Here is a 20076-nt window from a genome sequence, read left to right as displayed (position 1 = left end):
AACAGGGACACCACAGCTAGATCAGGCTGCCTAGGGCCTGATCCAGCCTTACCTTGAAAGTCTCCAGGGACAGGGAATCAGCCACACCTCTGGCGACCTGTTCCAGTGCCTCACCACCTTCACTGTAACATTTTTTTTTTCCTTGTATCTATCCTAAATCTACCCTCTTTAAGCTTGAAACCATTTCCCCTTGTTCTGTCACCACAGACTCTGCTAAAGAGTCTGTCTCCTTCCTTCCTGCAGTTCCCCTTTAGATACTGAAAAGCTGCTCTCAGGTCTCCCCAGAGCCTTCTCTTCTCCAGGCTGAACAGCCCCAGCTCTCTGAGCCTGTCCTCACAGAAGAGATGCTCCATTCTGTGGATCATTTCTGTGGCCCTTCTCTGGACACTCTTCAACAGATTTATGTCTCTCTTGTACTGAGAACTCCACATCTGGATGCAGTATTCCACGTGAAGAGTAGAGGGGCAAAGTAGAGGGGCAGGATCACCTCCCTTGCCCTGCTGGCCATGCTTCTTTTGATACAGCCCAGGATATGGTTGGCATTCTGGGCTAAGAGGGCACATGTCTGTCTCATGCCCAGCTTGCCATCCACCAGTACTCCCAGGTCTTTATCTGCAGGGCTGCACTCAACCCTTTCATCCCCCAGCTTGTATTGGTAATGGGGGTTACCTTGACCCAGGTGCAAAACCTTGCAGTTGGATTTGTTGAACCTCATGATGTTCACCTGGGCCCACTGCTCAAGCCTGTCTAGGTCCCACTGGATGGCATCCCATCCTCTGGTGTGTCGACTGCACCCCACAGCTTGGTGTCATCAGCAAACTTGCTGAGGGTACACTCAACCCCAATGTCAATATTACTGATGAAGATATTAAAGAGTATCGGCCCCAGCACTGATTCCTGGGGGACACTATTTGTTACCAATCTATAGCCAGACATGGAGCCACTGACCACCACTCTCTGTATTAGATCCTGCACCCAATTCTTCGACTACTGAACAGTCCACCCACCAAATCCATATCTTTCCAATTTGGAGAGAAGGATGTTGTAGGGAACTGTGTCAAAGGCCTTACTGAAGTCAAGATAGATGACATCAGTGGCTCTTCCCTTGTCCATTGATAAAGGGACACCATCACTGAAGGCCATGTAATTGATCAAACAGTATTTGCCCTTGTTGAAGCCATGCTGGCTCTTCTGTAACACCTCCCTGCCTTCCATGCACCTTAGCGTAGCTTCCAGGAGCATCTGCTCCATGATCTTCCCCAGCACAGAGGTGAGACTGACAGATCGACAGCTCCCAGGGTCATCCTTTTTACCCTTTTTAAAATGGATGTGATGTTACCTTTTTTTCAGTCACCAGGGACTTCACCTGATTACCACGATTTCACAAATATCATTGAGAGTGGCTTGGCAACTACATCAGCTCATTCCATCAGGACTCTGGGATGCCTCTCATTGGGACCCATAGACTTGCAGATGTTCAGGTTCCTCAGGTGGTCACGAACCTGATCTTCACTTACAGTGGGAGGAGGTTACCTCCTCTTTCTCTTCCTACCAAACCAAATGTTTGAGGGCTTTGTGGTGAACAGATATCAGAGAAGTCGAAGGCAAAAATGTTGTTAACTAACTCAGCCTTCTCCTTGTCTGCTGTTACCTGCTTGCCTGTGCCACTCACTAAGGATGCCCTCCCGGACATTCCTTTTCTGGTTGAGGTACCTGGAGAGGCCTTTCTTGTTCTTTTTGGCACCCCTTACCAAGCTCAGTTCAAGCTGGGCCTTGGCTTTCCTTGGATTCTGGTTCTGAAACACTACAGTGAAGGAAATCTGTGTCTTAGTGGGAGGCATTGTTCCTCTGTTCCTGCTGTTTGACTCTGGGGAAACAAAATCCTGTCCATTTTACAGCATCAACCAAAATTATGTCAACAATTAAGATTCCATTTTAATACCCTTTCTTCCTTAAGAAATAGCTCTTAGATTAATGATTTAAGAAAACTAACACCAAAGTCTTAATTTAGTAAAATTTGATTGCATCTATTTAAAGTCATAAAAAAGCGTGAAGCTTTGATGAGCTGTTAAGTTTGCTGATGATACTAAATTAGGAGGAGCTGTTGGCTTCCTCGAGGGCAGAGAGATCCTGACAAGACTGGAGGGCTGGCAGTCATCAATCATACAGAGTTCAACAATAGCAAGTGCCGGATTCTACAACTGAAACAGGGCAACCCTGGTTATGTGTATCGTCTTGGGGATGAGAGGCTGTAGAGCAGCCCAACAGAAACGGATCTGGGGGCCCTGGATGACAGCAATTTGAATATGAGTCAGCAGTGTGCCCTGGCAGCCAAAAGGGCCAACCATGCCCTGGGGCGCATTAGGGTCAGCACTGCCACCGGTTGAGGGGAGAACCTGTCCCTTCTGGTCAGTGCTGGGTGCAGGTTTGGGTGCCATGACGTAAGAAGGCCATGAAACTATTAGAGAGCACCCACAGGAGGGCTACAGAGATAGGGAAGGTTCTGGAGAGCAAGACATAGGAGGAGTGGCTGAAGTCCCTGGTTTGTTCAGCCCAGAGCAGAGGAGCTGAGGGGAGGCCTCATGGCGGCTGCAACTCCTCACAGGGTGCGGCTGAGCTCTGCTCTGTGTGACAGCAACAGGGCCAGAGGGAACAGCATGGAGCTGTGTCAGGGGAGGGGCGGGTGGGGATTAGGGACAGGGTCTGCACCAGAGGGCGGTGGGCGTGGAAGAGCTGCCCAGGGTACTACTGGTCATGGCCTTGAGCTGCCGGAGTTCAAGGAGAGTTTCAACAACACTCTCAGACATAGGGTTTGAATTTTGGGTGGTCCTGCGTGAAGCCAGAAGTTGGACTCCATGATATTCTGTTCAGTTATTTTAAAAGAGCTGTTTTTCAGTATGCACAAAACACAGACTGACTGCCAGAGCCCCTGTGTCCCATCAATGTATTCTGATGTCCTGCATTTCAGGCAAGCTTACAGACACATTTCATCTTTAAAACACACCCTGTTTTTGCTGTGTGGGGAAGAAAAAGCATTCATGACCCTGGTGCAGAAAGACTCCATCTTCTCTTCCACAAGTGAAAGCCAAAAAAAAAAACTGCAAGAGCAAGGATGCTTATTTTTCTGTTCTGATGAGCAACAGATACCTGGGTAAGGACAAGAACTGCTTGCTCCAAAGAATCAAGAGAAATGAGGTGCAGGTTTTCAGAGATGTTAAGGAAGCTGAGGATCACACTATCAAGATTTTCACATGATATCAGAATACCCAAGATCGAAGTAACATCGTGTCACTGACAGAATCTCTACAACATATTGAACCTGACCCATGTCTTCATGCACCTGGGGAAGCCTACCCTACCAAAACCAAGCTATCAGTTAATTTTGTCCTATTTTTAATAAAACCCTGCTACAATAACGCACCATACCATGGGGAGACAAACACACATAATGGAAGGAATGATCATGCTTCCAGCATATTTGATAGTAAAATAAAAAAAACATTAATCTGATTAATATTTGCTAGCAAGAGTTCTCAAACGTGATGAGGCTTTCTAAGCATTACTTCCTTTCTTGAATTACCATGTCTCTTATTTAAGTGCTGTCTTGGTTACCTGGCTAGAAAACACCTCAGCATTTAGCAGGGGGTATTTAGGGAATGAACACTTACTCCAAAAGGAAAAGCAAGAGCTGGGAGAAGCCAATAGGAAGGAAATAATTAGGAGAGAAGGTATTTATGAGTATGAATCGAGCATTTCCCTAGACAGACATCTTTCCATTAATGATGAATATCATAATTCCCCTAAATAATGCAATGAAAAAAATGTTTAATCATTTAAAGGTATCATCAATAATAAATACGTCAGTTCCATATGCTAACATCACCGTTCTTCTCAGCTCAGGGACTGTTCTACAGTAAAGACTAAAATCACTATCACCTTCAATTTTGGAAAAATGCTTCAATGTCACAGCCACAAGAACAAAGAAAGTATGTGAGACAAAGAAATGGAAAGCAGGGCATGCTCACAACCTGTGCGGTGTAAAGCCTCTTTATACCCTGGCTGCTGTTCCCATGTGATAAAGAAGTAAGGAAAGCATAGTTCTTATTTGCTCAGAGTAAGAGTACACCAGGTGTGTCCTGAGCTAGCCCCAGCCAGTTAGAGTCCTCTCTGCAGCTCAGAGGGTTACTTACCTCTACAGCATTTCTAAGGCAGACCACACTGAGAGCAAAGTGAGTAGATGCTCAGTTCTCTGGTCACTCTGCCATCAGCAAACAGGAAGAATGCTGGAGGACCGAGGGTAGGATCGAGATACAAGGGGACGAGTCTCAACTCAAGGACAGGGTGTGGGAAACTGCACAATGAGATATTACACTGAACACTGGGCAGCTGCACTGCAAGTTTCCAAAGTCAGCATATCAAAGAGCTGCCATATGCCAGCTGCACCAGCAAAGGACACGGCAAGAGGAGAGTGAGTACTCAGCTGAAGACAAGCTAGGATATCACCACAAAAGGACATGGTCACATGGGAGGCAGTTCACCTGTGCTTGCAGCACTACAGGCACAGGAGCAACTGCACAGGGATCAAACCTGGCCTCCAGAGGCAAACCCAAGTAAGGGGTACAGAGATGCATATGTGAGCACTAAGATCCATGCCTGGACAGAGAGAAATAGGAACAATGCTTGCAACATTTCAACAGCGGATTGCTCAGGAAGAGCAGGATGTGCTTTAAGAGATCTAAGCTACGTTGCTGTAATGCTGCCAGCAAAGCTTGGAGAGCATGGGCACCTCAATATCCCCATAAAATCATGCGGGTTTCCCAGCTCACCTTGGCACTGACTCCTCTCAGCCCACCACCATCTTGCTGCCACTCCAGTTGCACCCTCCCCACAATGTGGACTGCCCTGACTTAATCCTCTGTCGTGACAAAATCATAATCCCAAGAGCTGCTGCTGCCGTGGCAATTCCAGTGACTGAAAAGAAACGCAGTAGACAAGCTGTGCAGAACTTGTGTGAAGAGCTATGGGTCCACTCTGGGAAGCTCTACTTGCCTAAGTAGTAGGGGAGAAGGGCAAGGAAATGGGAGTTCAAAACCCCCCAAAGACACCACGTTTCCAAACCATGGGCACATTTCCCAGAAAAATATTCCCCTCCAAATACAGAAAGGTTGTAGAATACAGGGGAATAAGGCTGCACAGAAGAAAACCAGTGGAAACTCCACCAAAGTGATTTACTGGAATCTCTAAAATAAAGGGGGACAACCACCCACAGGGAAGATCTAAATCCAGTTCCATACAGCCATCTAAAACATGCAGCATTTCACAGCAAGGAAACCCAGCCTAATGTCTCTGCCAAATTTCTATCATGGTTTGGGGTGGGACAGAAGGTTTGTGCCACCAAACCATGATTTGTATTGTTTCAACTTTTTCTCTTTTCCCTAGAGTCACTCTTCCGATTTGGAATCTGTACTATTTTAGGCAACTCTTGCTAAAAAACAGGATTTAATGCTTGTTTGGGCTGACCATAAAAATCTTTTCCACTGGAACAAAGATTTAAAACTGTGACTCAAAATGAGTTTACAATGGGGGGTTGATTATCAAGAGGACCAGAATATCCTCTTATTAGAAGAATGTTTGCTGGTCTTTCCTGAACTTCACACAGTAGTATTAACTCAATGGCTCATTCAGTTGTACACAAGCAATAAAAGCTGTGTTGGAATCTGAGAAAAATAAATGCTTTAATAAAGGAAATGAGCTTGTATGTGTGCATGTGTATCCATACATGTATACACATGATTGATGGGATAAAAAGGAACAGTTTAAAACTAAAAGAGGGGAGATTTAGATAAAATTTAACTGAGAGGGCAGTGAGGTGCTGGCACAGCTGCCCAGGGAAGCTGTGGATACCCCATCCCTGGAGATGCTCAAGGCCAGGTTGGATGGGGCCGTGGGCAGCCTGTGCTGGTGGGGAGCAGCCAGCCCATGGCAGGGGTCGGAACTGGATGGGCTTTGAGGTCCCTTCCAACCCAAACCTTTATGTGATTCTAGGAGCACTGTCAACAAGAGATATAGGAAAGAAAAATGTGAAAGAAAACAAAGTTGGATGGGATCAAAGAACATACTCCACCTGCTTGCCTGAAGAAAAACAAGCCTAATTAAGACTTTTTATTATTATTATTCTCCTATTATACAGGTCCTATGCAAATACTCAGGCAGTTTTAAAGAAATCTGCAGAGGACAACCAGACTTTTGAGAAACGGTTGTAATACCTTATGAGTACCCTATATTATTATTACTTTTTTTTTCCCCCAAAGCCTTATTTATATATGCACAGTATTCACATGCGTAGGCTGGGCAACATCCCAGGCAGAGGCAGAATTACAGCCCGGGTCTGGAGAAGCCCAGCAGTGCTCACAGGAAATATTTCCCAAACACTCAGCGTGCAGGTGTAGGTGACAGTGCGAGCTCTCCAGGTCCACCACCAAATCTCCCTTCAGCCTCACCTACACAAGAGCACACAACTGTTCCTGTTCTTTCCCATGCCTCCACGCTATGACAATCTCGCTGTTTTTTTGCTGCTGTTTTTCAGCTGGTTCAGTTCTCCACACTGGCTCACTGCATTGCCAGCAAAGCAGCCAGAATGGTCCAGAGCGCCAACTACTCGGGATGCCTCTATCACTGCAGCAGGGCTCTGGCACCTAAATGGTTGGCACGAGGCCACTGAAGCCACAAAGAGTGGAGGAAGGAGTCAGGTCTCATAAATGGCCCCGCAACTCCAACACCAAAGGTTACAGGAGATAAGGTCGGGCAGCAGCACACGGCCAAAGAAACCCTGCCCTCTTTATCAAGCCTTGCTGATGAAACATCAAAGGAAAGTATGCATAAAATCCATGGTTCGCTGCTCATGTAGAAGGGCAGATTAGATTTTAAGGCAGCAAATAAACGGAGACAAGCCTACAAACACACTTAACAAATGTCAGAGTGGCACTGTGTAACAGATCTCTGTCACAATCACACTGACCTGGATCCAACCTTGCACCTGTAGAGGAAAGGCTTTGGAAAGCTTCCTATCTCATTTTTTCAAATCCCAGAGCTAAAGTTTGGTCTCTTGGCAAGCAGAGAGAACATACGCAGCATCTGCATCCGAATGTAAAAAGAAATAAAATTACCATTGGGGAGCAGAGCACAGCCCACAGAACTCTTATTTACAAGTTTTCTGGCTGCTCTTTTATCAGCACAATTCACTGGAAAACTCAAAAGCAATCATCGCTTTACAGACGGGCTTTGCTCTGTGTGGTTCCTGCACAGAACTGTATGCTGAAAACGTCAGTGGGGGGACGTGAGCCGGGCGTCTCGCAAAGCAGCTGCAGCGTGCGCTCCTCTCGCTGTGTCAAACAGCATCTCTCCGTTTCTACAGTATGCAATCATTATTTTGCTAATCACAGGGTGCTCTGTGCTTCTCAACCTGAATTATTATTATTATACTTGGCTCAGCTGCAAACGCATCTGCCTTCCAAACACACGCAGCTCGGCTGAAGAAGAGGGGTGGGGGCTCAGATCCCTGCAGCATAAACCAGTGAATGGAATTCCAGCATGCAGCTTCTTTTAACAGGAAAAATAAGGTCTTTCGGGAGGTTTTCCATTTTAAGTTAGAATAGAATCACCACAAAAAGAAGAAAAAAAATACTGAGTAAGGCAACATAACACTTACTATGGCCTCCTTTCAATACACCAGCTCAGAGTTATATTTATCTCTCAACTTCAGCCTAGAAACATATTTCGTCTAGAAAAACTTTTTAGCTGCTTAAAAGAGACACTCAAGCAGCAAAGGCCACACACTTGGATACAGGGAGGGAAAAAAAGAGAAAAAAATATTTGTTTAGATGCTGTCATCTGGCTGACATCTCCCACCTACAGCTCAAACAACCCTTCCAGTGGGCAGGCATGACTTGGGCACTTGCCAGCCTGAGCGTGACATGCTGTGGGAGAAAAGGATATGCTCTGGCTACTTTCTGGCCACTTAGTTCACTTTCACCCACTTCTTCTTCTACAAACATCTGGTTTTAACCAGGGCCAGCAGCAGGATGCTGTGTACGGTAAACACGAGCATCTGTGGCTCTCAAGCCCAAAATGCAGGAGGAGCAGCAGTTAGCCATAAACGCCAACCTGGAACAATCCAGGATGGTGACAGCTCTGCATAGATCTGGCTTTTAACAGCTATTCCTCCTGCCAGGCTACCTCAGACATAATTCGTTCCTTATCCATCTCAAGGCAAGGCCCTCTGCACCTCCCAGGTCACTGCCCCATGCTGAGGGCTATAACTAATAGAAGTGTACGTGCTATGCCACCTCCAAAGTCTTCCTTAGATAAACAGCCTGTCTCTGCTCTGAATTAAAGTGGGGTAAAAATCTCATTTGGGTATGCTAGGGAAACAAGATCAGGCCCAAGAGTCTTGAAAATAGAAATCCACCCAAACAATTGGCATTAGCTGGCCCTTGTCTGCAGGAGTCATCAGAAAGATCAAGTTATGGTCATGTCCTGAAACAGCCCCACACCCCAAGGGTCAGAGGTGGGTGACATGGGGACACATAACTGCATCGCAGAGACATTTGGAAAAAAATGAAGAGTCATCCTGCATGAAACATAACACTTAGTGTTTACGTCTCATTTCAGAGGTCTCGCGTATCACCAGCAACACGGATAGGAGGGGCTGCTGCTTTGCTTCTGTGCACTGACTCTCTGATGACACCCCCTGAAATGATGTGATTGCATCACACCTTTCCAAGAGGTGACCACCACCCAGTGAAAGCCCCCAGACACGTTTGCACCGACCTCACTTATTTGAGATCACCCAACCTGACCGCAGAGGAGCGCGGGCTGAGCACGTTCAGGAATTGTCACCCATCACAGAAACGCTCGGGCATGGCTGCCAATGCTGCACACAGGGGCCTGGAAAGTGTTGGCTTTCCACCATGGGAAATGTGGTGCTGAGTCCTGGGATTTTTTGGAAAAAAACAGCTGTGCAAGCAAAGCCGTGCAACCGAGTCGCTCGCTGCCGTGGGCCCACAAGGCTGATGCAGCCAAGAATAAAAGGTCTGCCACAAAGTGATATTGAGCACGTTCTTCAAATTGCCAACATCAAAGCATTTTCCTATTTCAGATCCCCCCGCTTCTATAATCGGAAGCAGTCAAAACACTCAGCTTTAAAGCCTACGAGTCCAACTAAAAGATGCTGAGCTTTACAGCTCTCCTTGCTTACACAAAAATGGAAAGTACTGTACAGGATGTCGCCTTGGCTCCGTTTAAAGTTCCCTCTGCTCCCAGAACTGCAGGGCAGGCATTGCCACATGCCGTCCCCAAGCATTTTCTTAAAGGGATGAGGACTGCTGAAACCAATCGAGCTGTTATCACTGCACACAAACCTGCTCAGCTGCTGACACCCCAGGAACCCTCTGCCCCAGGAGGAGCTGGGTAGCAGCACAACCACACAGCTCAGCCCAAAGGAAAGCCAAATCCCTCAGGAGGGGAGAAACAGGTTCACAACCAGGCTGGAAAGTCCCAGGCTTGCAGCAAGCCAGAATGCTATTAAAATTAGCAGCTGACAGCTAAGAAAGCTAATGGCTGGAATGCAGACACAGAGCTCTAAGCAAAGATCGCAATCAGCTGTGATGGAGGAGAGCAGCACTACAACCACTGACCCCACTTATGCACCACTTTGGTTCCTACCACTGGGTCTGGGACACATTGTACTTTCAATACAAGCTGCAACCTGAACGAGGTATGAGAAGCAAAAGCTGACAAGTTATCATTTAGAGAGAAGGGAAATGGAAGCAGCTCCTGCTCCTCTATTCCTTTTTTTTTTTTTCTTCTTCAAGAAAAAGGCACAGCTGTGGCTGCTCCTCTGGAAGCAGCAGACTATCAGTGTGTGTGCAGAGATGCTACCACGGTGGTTGAGTGATCCCTCTCTGTGAGAGGAATGAGGAGCCAAGCAGAAATGATAAAACGTCTTGAAGCAGAAGATAAACGTGGATGAGATGGTAAAGAATGAACAGCCAGAATAGGAAAGAAAGGGGAAAGAAGGAATGAAAAAAGGGAAATATGCACATGAAAAACACCACAGGCATTAAACTCAGAACATGAAGTGGAATAGAAAAAGAGAAGTAGATGGAAACCAGGAGGGGAAGGAGCAAGAAAGTTACAGCAGTGATGTGTTCAAACATTTGTATATATGAACACATCTAAAACACACATACACAAGTAGAAGAACCACGTTGTGTTTTATCTACATTGCCCTGAGTAAGAGTGATCACAGAAGTGGTGATGAAGTCATTGCCTCTGATAGGTCAGCACAGTTTTCACCTGCACAGGAATTATTTCTGCATACTTCTTGTACCAGACTGACTCCCATTTACTTTCACCTACAGAAGAAAGAACGCAGAAGCCATGTAAAAATGTTCACAGCAGAGCAGCATGTTTACAGCTGCAACATCTCCATCATGTGTACACAGACAGCCACAGATCCTCACGAGGACTATTAGCACCGTTAGTTATTGGTATTGCTTATAGCACCACATATAAAGCACCACCAAGAGCTGGAGAAACCGAATGTGTCTGTGCTTGATGATAAATAAAAATAGAACAGAAAGAACAGTTGCTGTTCCAGAAACCCAATGACCTAAGGCAAAAACCAAGATATAGTTAGAAAGTAAAAGCAAATAAGGCAGGCTGAGCAGAGTGAAGCAAGAAATATGCCAAAAGAGATACCATCATCTCCCCATACAGTCCTAAAAATCTTGCTTTAAAAAGGAATCCGGGAAGGGGTGAACCACAACAGAGTGTGAGCAAAGGCCCACCCATCCCCTGTTCTCCAAATTTCCACTTAAACCACTAATGAAGATGCTGTAAAGATCCCCCATTACTTAAACAACCAGCAGTAAGAAGGAACCCACATCAGAATCACCACATCCATCAAACCACCCAGACAACAACCCCTAACTAACGTGGCCACAATGTCCATCAGGATCCTGACTTCATGATTCCTGTTCTGCATGCCTGTTTGTTAAAATGTCACATTTTGGGACACACAAAACAGAAGGCAATCAAAAATTATTCATGAGTTAACTTCTATGAGTCCATCCACAAGGTGATAAAGGAGGTAACATAATTTTAAAAAATAATAATAATTTAAGATTTAATACATCAGTAAAATAAAATAGCCTGCTTTGACCAGCTAATGTGACAGAGTGTTAAACTCTCTACAGAAAAATCCTGGTAACCAATCTTAGTTTGGAACAGGTGAAGAGCAGAAAGGGAGGATGAAATTTAGGGATGCTTGGGTACACGTGCCTGTTTTTTTATTTCTTTTTTTTTTTTTTCCCCAACATTCTGAAAAGGCACAATTGGAATTCCAGTCAAACGGATTTTCCTCAATGCTCAGTTTAAACATTGAAGTCATCACCAGATTACCTTTCAGATAACGTGTTAAATGATGAACCAATATCTGATACATGTTACTTCTCTTTCTTCCAACCCAGCAGTGGAGGGCCTGGTTTTGCTTGCATGTTCCTTCACAATCTTTAAACTTTATATGAAACATGGCTATATATTTAGAAAAAGCACAACTGGGATAACATACCTTGCACTTAGGAGCAGAATATGAAGAGTTTTGTGGTGCTTTTTATCACAAAGAGGGTCTGGACAACCCAGGATGAAAACAAACTCTCAGAGATCAGAGCTCCATTTTCTTGCAGAAAACTGCTGTAGTCTTTGGTAGAAAGATTTAAGCAGTCTTTCTGTTACCTGAGGTGATACAGGGAGCACCGTGAAAAGAGAACAAGAGACCTCAAAGATCTATCTGTATTTCCAGCAAAAGCCAGTATAGAAAGACAAACTGCCAGCACCACAGAGGAGATAGACTGCAGCTTTCTGGTCTGCCTGAAGCTTTCTTTGCTGGCAGGCTCCCAACTCACACGTAGCACTGCTGTTGTCAAGCCAAGACCAAACAGATGTCCCCATAACCAAGACCAGGGCTCTGCCCAGGAAGATGGTACTTCATCTCTCAATCAGTCAGAGATGACAGGGCACTGTCAGAGAAGAGTTAATCACCAAAAGAATTTCAAGAGCATTCCTAACCCACCAACTTGATGGGCTAGCTGTGGATGTGTTCCAGCTGACAATGGAGCCAGCAAGGCAGTAGCACAGTCAGTTCCTTCCTCATGCCCATCAGCCCTTCTGCATTGCTGGAGCTCAGCTTCAGTGAGTTGCTTTTCATCCATGAAGCGGTAGCTGGGTCCAAACGTTACACAGAGCTAAGGCTTATCTTTACCCTCAGGGGCCCCAAGGATGGAAATTGGTGGGAGGATGCAATACCACTGTTCTTTGGGTACCAGCCACCCCAATGGACTTGAAGATGACTTCAGGCTCCTTCTTCTAAAACCACAGGGGCCCGCTGCAGCAGAGGTAGGCCGGGAGCCTTGCTGAGCAGACCCCCTCTGCCTGCCAAGCCTCCAATGTAACCACAGTTGTATTAGTCCAACCTTAACACTTGCCAACTTCCAAGAAGCATCAAAATTCTATAGTATCTTTCAAATAAGTATTAATGCTATCAACAATATTTCATGGCTTTACAGGCTTTGCCACACCTCTGGGAGGCCTAAAACAGATTTAGGCCAGGCTCCAAGACTTTCAAGAGAGGATGGCATAGCTGAAAGCCTGGGAGGCAGAGATCCCACACAGCAGTCCTGTCCCTGTTGGTACCTCCAGTTCTATTTCTGCTGAGAGAGTGGAGACAATAGCATTTTAAGTGCTCAGCATCCAGATTTCTAAGCAGAAAAAAATACAAGTGTTCATTACTATGGATATTAGCGCTCCTAACACTATTACAAGGAGGAGAAATGTATTAGCAAGACAAGACAGCTGAAATCTCTCCCAGTTGCCGTGGATCAGCACAAATGACTGCAGGTTGTTTCATCACTCTGTCTCACTGTCTCTTTCTATACTGGCTTGCTCTGTGAGATGCTGGTAGCAGTTACTTGAGGGAGAAATTCTGAAGTACTGGATGGATGTCCTATCACCGAAGTGTTAAAAGTCAGACTACAGTGGGCTTTGAGTGAACTGTGCTATGGATGACGAAAAGCTGGAACTCAAATGTATCTTTCACACTTAGCTAGGAGCTAAAGGAGATTTTAGTACCAGTCCTTCAACACTTGTGTGATCTCATACAGCTACTCAGTGAAAAGTTTTCAAAACCTCTGCTTAGATGTGTCAGCTGCAGCCTACCAAAGTCACCACTGACATTTATGACATCAAGCCAAGTACAGGATCTTGACCATTCTGGTGAAGCACTGAGGGTCCAGCTGACATCATACTGTTCTCCACTATGAACATAGAAAACAGCACCTTCCTCAACATAATAATAGATGAAAATGTGAGCAGAAGGGAAAGAAATGGCTGCTGAGGGTAGAAACCCCACATCTACCAGTAGCCAAGTAGGGGGAATCCTATCATCTATCCAAACTACCTATGAAAACTGGTTCTGGTGGGTCTTAACATCCACCTTTCATTCAGATCCATGTCATTTCCTTTCAGCACAGAATTCCATGTTTCCTTCCCACGGAGGCCAGGACATGGCAGCATCATTCATTCTCATCCCAGCAGTGAATCAAAACACCACCGAGCGGGCACTGGGACCTGGACAGTCTGCTTCACTGTCCCATGGAGACAGAGCAATGTATGTTCTTCCTTCTCCTACGAGGCTTCTGATCAACATGTTTACTAAACTTTTGCATTCCAGAAATTTGGGCCTCCTTCCATCTCATTCCACACTCCAAGAACTGAAGCCCATCTTTTCATTTTTTTCCTCAGTAACCACAACAGTAGAGATCTGCCAGTGGACTGGGGTCTCCAGTCCAACCTTCCATCTTATAAGCTATTATTTTCCTCTGTAACATCAAGCATTTTTTCTCTATCGTCTAATAGCAGCTTTTTTTAACATTTAAGAAAAAAATTAAAACTTTACCCACCCCAACCCTTAAGAGCAAGATAATAAAAGAACCAGAGCCTGTTGTGAGATACCTGTAAATGAAATGATCCAGCAACTCAATTATCATCTGAAAGCCCCAGAGCAGCAGGCTTCAAGTTGTCTGTGCTCAGCATTAAGCTCTTGGTCTTTGCTACCTCATGATCATTTCTGGGAAAGAGTACTTCACACCCTCCTTTATATACAGGAGAAAAAATAAAATAAACAAGCCATTATTATTTAAATGAAGCAGGAAGTGTTACTAAATATTTCCAAACAGATGCACAGCAGTATTTTGTTCTGTGTGCCAAACTGTAGATCATCGTATTGATAGGTGTGACTACCTGGCACTCAAGGCCAGGATGTGGCTCTGGGCAGCCTGGTCTGGTGGTTGGCAACCCTGCACGTAGCAGGGGGGTTGCAACTTGATGATCATTATGGTCCTTTTCAACCCAGGCCATTCTATGAAATACCTACTGGAAACATCAACTGAAACAAAGGGGTTTGGGGCTACCATGTTTACGGTCAGCTACAGCAAGGCTACATTAATACTGAGTAACGAACTTCAACATCAGCAAAGAGAGACTCACACTAGAATTTTTTTCCAATTGAAAGAGACCAAAAACAAAGGGTTTGAGGGCAGTTTGTGCTCTGGCCATTGCTTCACATCCCATGTGCAATGACAGAGGACAAACACTAGCCCACGGCTGCTGTTTCCCCCAGGGTTAACCAGCACACAACACCAAGTTTACATTACCATATTTACGTCAGTAGCACACAAGCAGCAGCAAGGCTCCAGTTTCTTGCACCACTCGCTCCTTGAACAGCCGGCAAGCCCTTTCCAGTTGTGCAGGGCTCACCCCTTGCCTGGGCAGGGAGCCACACAAGGGAACGCAATGCATTTTATTTTTGCATGGATTTTGCTCAGCTTCTGTTTTCAAAAAGAGATGGCTACAGGCCCTGAAGTGGACTGCTTCAGAGCCTGGGGGCTCCCAGAAACGTTCGGATTATGATAGAGGCCTCCAAAAGCTGCTCTATATGCTGGGATGTGGCCTTGCATACCCCACCCACCTCTGCTCCTCACCACCCCTTAAGGAAGCAGCCTACAGCAGCCTACAGCTCTGGGCACTGCTTCTGAGCCAGAGATCTCTGCCACCAGAGCAGGAGAGAGCCTCTGGGAGCTTCCTATAGGACCTCTGTCACTACTTCCCAAGGACTGGGACCAGCACCTGGAAAAGCCCCCAATTGCCTCTGACTGGTAATATAATAAAAGGTTTAAGCAGAAGAGCAGCTCAACCTCATATTCTCAATCAAGGCATTGAAGAGGTGACTCTCATAGAAAAGGCTGCCTTCCAAAATATCTTGTAGCAACACCACTCCTACGTGCAAATGCACAGAGCAGCCCAAAGTGCCGGAAGGACTTCCTCACCAGGCTGCTCCCACCTCAGCTCAGCCCATGCTCTGCAGAACCAAGCAGCTCCTACTGCCTGCACAACCAAACTGGGAGAGGGTATGGCCAAATCTCCCTTCTCTTGTCAAAGGAACTGATCTGCAGGGACCCATCAATAGTTTCCTTACAAAACATCTTCTGCTGCTTTTTTTCCAGGTTTTAAAGGCAGAAATGACCAACAAAGAGAATCCATCCCTCCTCTTGGTAATTCGTTCCAGTGGCTAATCACCTTTGCCAAAGTCTTGTGCCATAATTTCTTATTTGGGCTGGCTCCTAAACTGCCTGGCTTCCCAGCACGGGTCCTAGTGACAACTCTCACTGCTGCACGACAGAACCTTTTACAGCCTGATGCATTACCATAGGCAGCAAGTCACATAGGAAACATTTTTCTGTCAAGGGGATGGCAGGTACAACCACCAAGAAACCTAAGGCATCAACAGCAGTGAGGATGTGACTGCAAGGGCTGCAGCACAGGCAGAATAAACCTGAGATACTCAGCCAGCCCCAGCTGCAAGATAGAGCTCCAGAATAATACCCACACCTGTACCTGGAGGTCACATAAAGAATTTGACATCACCTTGGGATGCAATAAAAGGCATTTAAATCATACAGACCTGGCATGCAAACAGCTCAGTTGGCTGCGCACACCTGGAAACGCTCAGCAACACTGCTTTACCACAACACTGATAACTCTGACAAATGCTGTTCTGCCCTGACCCTCGGGAGCACGGCAAGCACAGGGCAGGCGCTGCATCCGCAGGTATCAGTGAACCACGTGGGGCTGCACAGGCAGCTCAGACTGCCCTGTCAGGACGCCATGCTGCATTAACACACGCTGACTAGGAAGAGATGCAGCTGTGACAAGGGAAAATGTGGCCCATGCACAGTGCTAACTGGCCAAAGAGATGGATGATTTTGTTATTCCCCACAACAAGCTCTGCATAAATCTAGCCAGGAACTAAGCAGGCATTTGGTATTAAAGCTATGAGCCAGGGAGGAGACAGAAAAGAACACATAATCCCGTGCTTCAAAGTAAGATCTGTATCACCTTGCAAAAACAGCCAGAAGCTTCCTGATCAGGTACACATCTTCCTCTCTGCTATTTCGCTTTGCAGCTCTGCACCCTTCTCAGCTCACACAGCAGGACCCTGTGCTGGGGCTGTCCCTGTGCCAGCAGCAAAGCGTCGGGGCAGAGCACCCACCGAGGCTCAGGCAGAGCCCTCTGCAGTGCCCGAGTGTGGCTGACACCATCTCACTCCTCCTCCTTCATTGCTCAGTGCACCCAACGCCAGACACGACAACCACACCACTCACACCAATGACAGCAGTCTATGTGTACAGCTCCCAGCACTGCTCCACGCTGCAATGCTTGGAGTACCCAATGCCAATACCCAGAGAGTTGCCACTATATCCACAGATAGGGAACAAAAGATGAGCCTCAGGGTTCCCGCAAGCCATGGAAACACCTCCCAGATCACAAAAGTCAATGTCCTGCCCTTGACATGGCATCAGTGCTATTGCTTGCACAGACCAATGGGTGAAAAAAAGGTGTGTGTGTATAAATGTATTTTTTTATGAAGATATCACATGTGTAAGCCCTACCTTGCAATTCCTAGTAGGGCTGCACCTGCATGATTACAGAAAAGCAGTGACACTGTGGTAACCCACTGAACATTCTCATCTGAAAGGTGATAGAAGAACACAACGATATTCTGATACATTCAAAAATGGTAGATAGAGTTTTTTCCCCAGTCTTTCTCCACACCCTCAGTGCTGCAGTAATTCCTTTATAAAAGTTAGTGAGATACACTCAGCCACCAACCGAAAGCCCTCTCTGCACAGCAATCTGATTAAAAACAGGAAGATACGGCTCGGGTCCTGCAGAGAATTAGGCATAAGCTCAAAGTTGAGCAGATACAGCCTTTGATGGAGCAGAAATCTGGGCTTTGGTTCGGCAGAGAGAGAACAGCACAGCTGCAGAGCTGCGACACAAGCTGTGCCGTCGGCACACAGCTCCCAGCCTCAGAGAGCAGGCAGCTCCTGCGGAAGTTGTATTCCATGCACGGAACTTCACACAGGGAGTCCATCTTCCATTTTAAGAACTAATTCCTATACATAATTCATTTCTGCAACACGCAGAGCTTTCAGCAGAAGCAGGCACCAGCCCTTCCTTATTCTCACTCTTGCCAACCTGCTCTGGCAGCACAAGGACATCAGCACGCAGCCTGAGCAAGGGATGCAGCACCTCGGCCTGCAGTGCTCACACCGTGCAGGGATGCTGGAGGTGCACAGCGTGTCCCACACTGAACAGAAACAGAGGCACTCCCAAGGGCTGACACAGTGCACCTGTACACCTCACTGCCTGCGCACAAAGGCACAGCCACATCTACCTGGATTACGGCATCCTAACCCAGGAGCAAGCCACACTTCTTGCGAGAAAAGGGGAAAAAGCAAAAGTTAGAGGCTTTCTAACACAAAGCTAACAATGTATATAGCACACACTAAGCTCCGTGGATGTCAGCCGGCATCCATCACACATGGCACCCAGCACAGCACCTGGCTGCTCCACGTGCTCGGAAAGCACACATCCTTACTACACAATTTCTAAAATCACAGAGGAAAGGAAAATGGTGTCTCTGAGATGTTATCAAATCTTGCATTGTAGCATTATTTCTTACGGTGATGTCAGCACTTCAGAGTGAGATTTTTCAGCATATTTTACAGCAACAGATAGGCATGCTTCTACGTTAATCCAAACCAGTCAGCACAAGCTGGCAGTAATGAGATTGTATTTCTGCTCGATGAAGAAATGTTCTCATTTTGCACAGCCACGGCGTGTGCACGGTAATGCTCTCTGCCCTGACCCATGGTGTGTGTCACAATGCTCCCCCCCCCCCCCCCGAAAGCACATCACCCAAACAATGCTCTCCAAACCAGTGCTCTCATTACTGCCCAGCTTTGCAGACACGCTTTAAGAAGAAGGAAGTGGCGTGGGGTCTGCAACTCCCTCTGCCTGCCCACGGCCGTGGACAAGCAAAACAAGCCTCGACTTGTCAGTGCGATGGGCACTGGGCCTCCAGCATCCCTCAGGCGCGGCCACGGGCATCGCTACGGGCATCGCCCCTCCGTGTGCTCCGAGATGCGGCTGCCCCTGGGCTTCTCAGTTTAGGACCCAAGTCCTAAAGCATGGAAACACTGTAACACTCTTGATAGGCAAGCACCGAAGGTGGCCTCTGGAAATTAAGTTGCACTTTCAAGTACAGAAATAACCACATAGACAAATGAGAAATAAAACCAAAAGTCGGCTTTTTAAGGAAAAGACAGCCTTGGAACCCCCTGCATTTTCTTCCCAGTGCCCCAGCTGATACCCAGGGTACACGCTGTCCCCCGGGGCAGTAAGGGCCAGGCCCTCATCACCCCTCTGCCCCACTATGGGGCTCGGGGCATCCCTTCTCTCCTCGCCTCCCCCCTCCGACTGTCTCCGCGCCCCCCCCGGCCTTATCGCGGCGATGCATCGCCGGGGGGGGCACTCCGAACCCTTTTCCTCCCCATCCGAGCGGATTCCGCTTTGGCAACGGCTATTTTTAGCCCTCCGTCGACGCAGCGCTTTAAAAAGAATTAATATCAAAAATATATAAAACGCAACGCCTCTCCCCCCTTCCCCCCCATCTGCACGAGCCCTGCGGCCAAGCTGCAAACTCCTGCAAGGCCTAGCGAAGGGAAACGTACAGCAAAATAAGGGAGGGGGGGGGGGGGGGGAGGTTGTAAGGGGGAAAAAAAAAAACCATTAAAATAGCAAAAAGGAAAACAGTAAGATAAGCAGTAAGAATAACAAAAGAATAGAAGTAATAAAAATAAGAGCAATAATAACAATGCAGATCATCGAAAGAATAATAAAAAATAAAATCAGCCCCAAAGCCGCCACCCCCCACCCACCCGCCTGCAGCCCCGCTACTCACCGCGCCCCCCCCCTCCCAATCCCCGGCCGGGGGTCCGGCGGCGGCGGGGCCGAGCGGAGCGGCGCGGAGCGGAGCGGTGCGGGCCGCTCTGCCCATGTGCTCGCCGGAGCACGCGCTCGCCTCAATGGAACGTTGTGCTGGCGAGCGGCTCTGTGACGTCACCGCCCCCCGCCGCCGCCGCCGCCGCCGCCGCCGGCCGCAGCCCGGGGCAGAGCGCGGATCCCGCCCCTGAGTGCAGCGGGACGGGGCGCGGGGTCAGCGGGGACGGGGAGCAAATAGCGTCGGGCGGCGTGGAAATGGAGTATTCCGGCAATGCCCTGTTCGGCCGGCGGTCAGGGGTGGGATGGCATGGGTACCCCCAGGAAGAGTTGCCCGCAGCGAAGAGGGGGAGGTGGCTTAGCGGTCCTGTGAGGACTGTGGGGGGACCGGGGGGGGGGGGGAAGAGGATAATACTTAAAGAAAATCGTATGTACAAAAAGAAAAAAAAAATCACGGAGAAATAAGGACGAAATAAACACGATTTTCCCTTTCTGTTTATTTAACAACTATGTAAAAATGAAAGGTATCCTCAGTTCCGGGCTGGAACTGAAAGCTTCAGCGTTCTGTGATTTTTGTTTTTATTTTTTGCACTATTTTTGCTCTCTCCAACGAGT

General features: G+C 47.2%; 1 long non-coding RNA gene across 4 annotated transcripts in view; it reads right to left on the bottom strand.

Moving 5' to 3' along the window:
• Positions 1-19549, bottom strand: part of LOC100858809 — an 81124-nt gene extending 61575 nt beyond the window's left edge. For all 4 annotated transcript variants that reach the window (XR_001465520.4, XR_005857396.2, XR_003074066.3 and 1 more), the window contains exon 1: positions 19424-19549. This is a non-coding gene — a long non-coding RNA (uncharacterized LOC100858809). The remainder of the gene's footprint in view (positions 1-19423) is intronic.
• Between the last annotated feature and the right edge of the window lie 527 nt (positions 19550-20076).

This window comes from Gallus gallus, chromosome 2 (genome assembly GCF_016699485.2).
Source record: "Gallus gallus isolate bGalGal1 chromosome 2, bGalGal1.mat.broiler.GRCg7b, whole genome shotgun sequence".
Classification (NCBI taxonomy): Eukaryota; Metazoa; Chordata; class Aves; order Galliformes; family Phasianidae; genus Gallus; species Gallus gallus.
The sequence above is the reverse complement of the archived record's forward strand: the minus strand, read 5'-3'. Positions and strand labels throughout refer to the sequence as shown.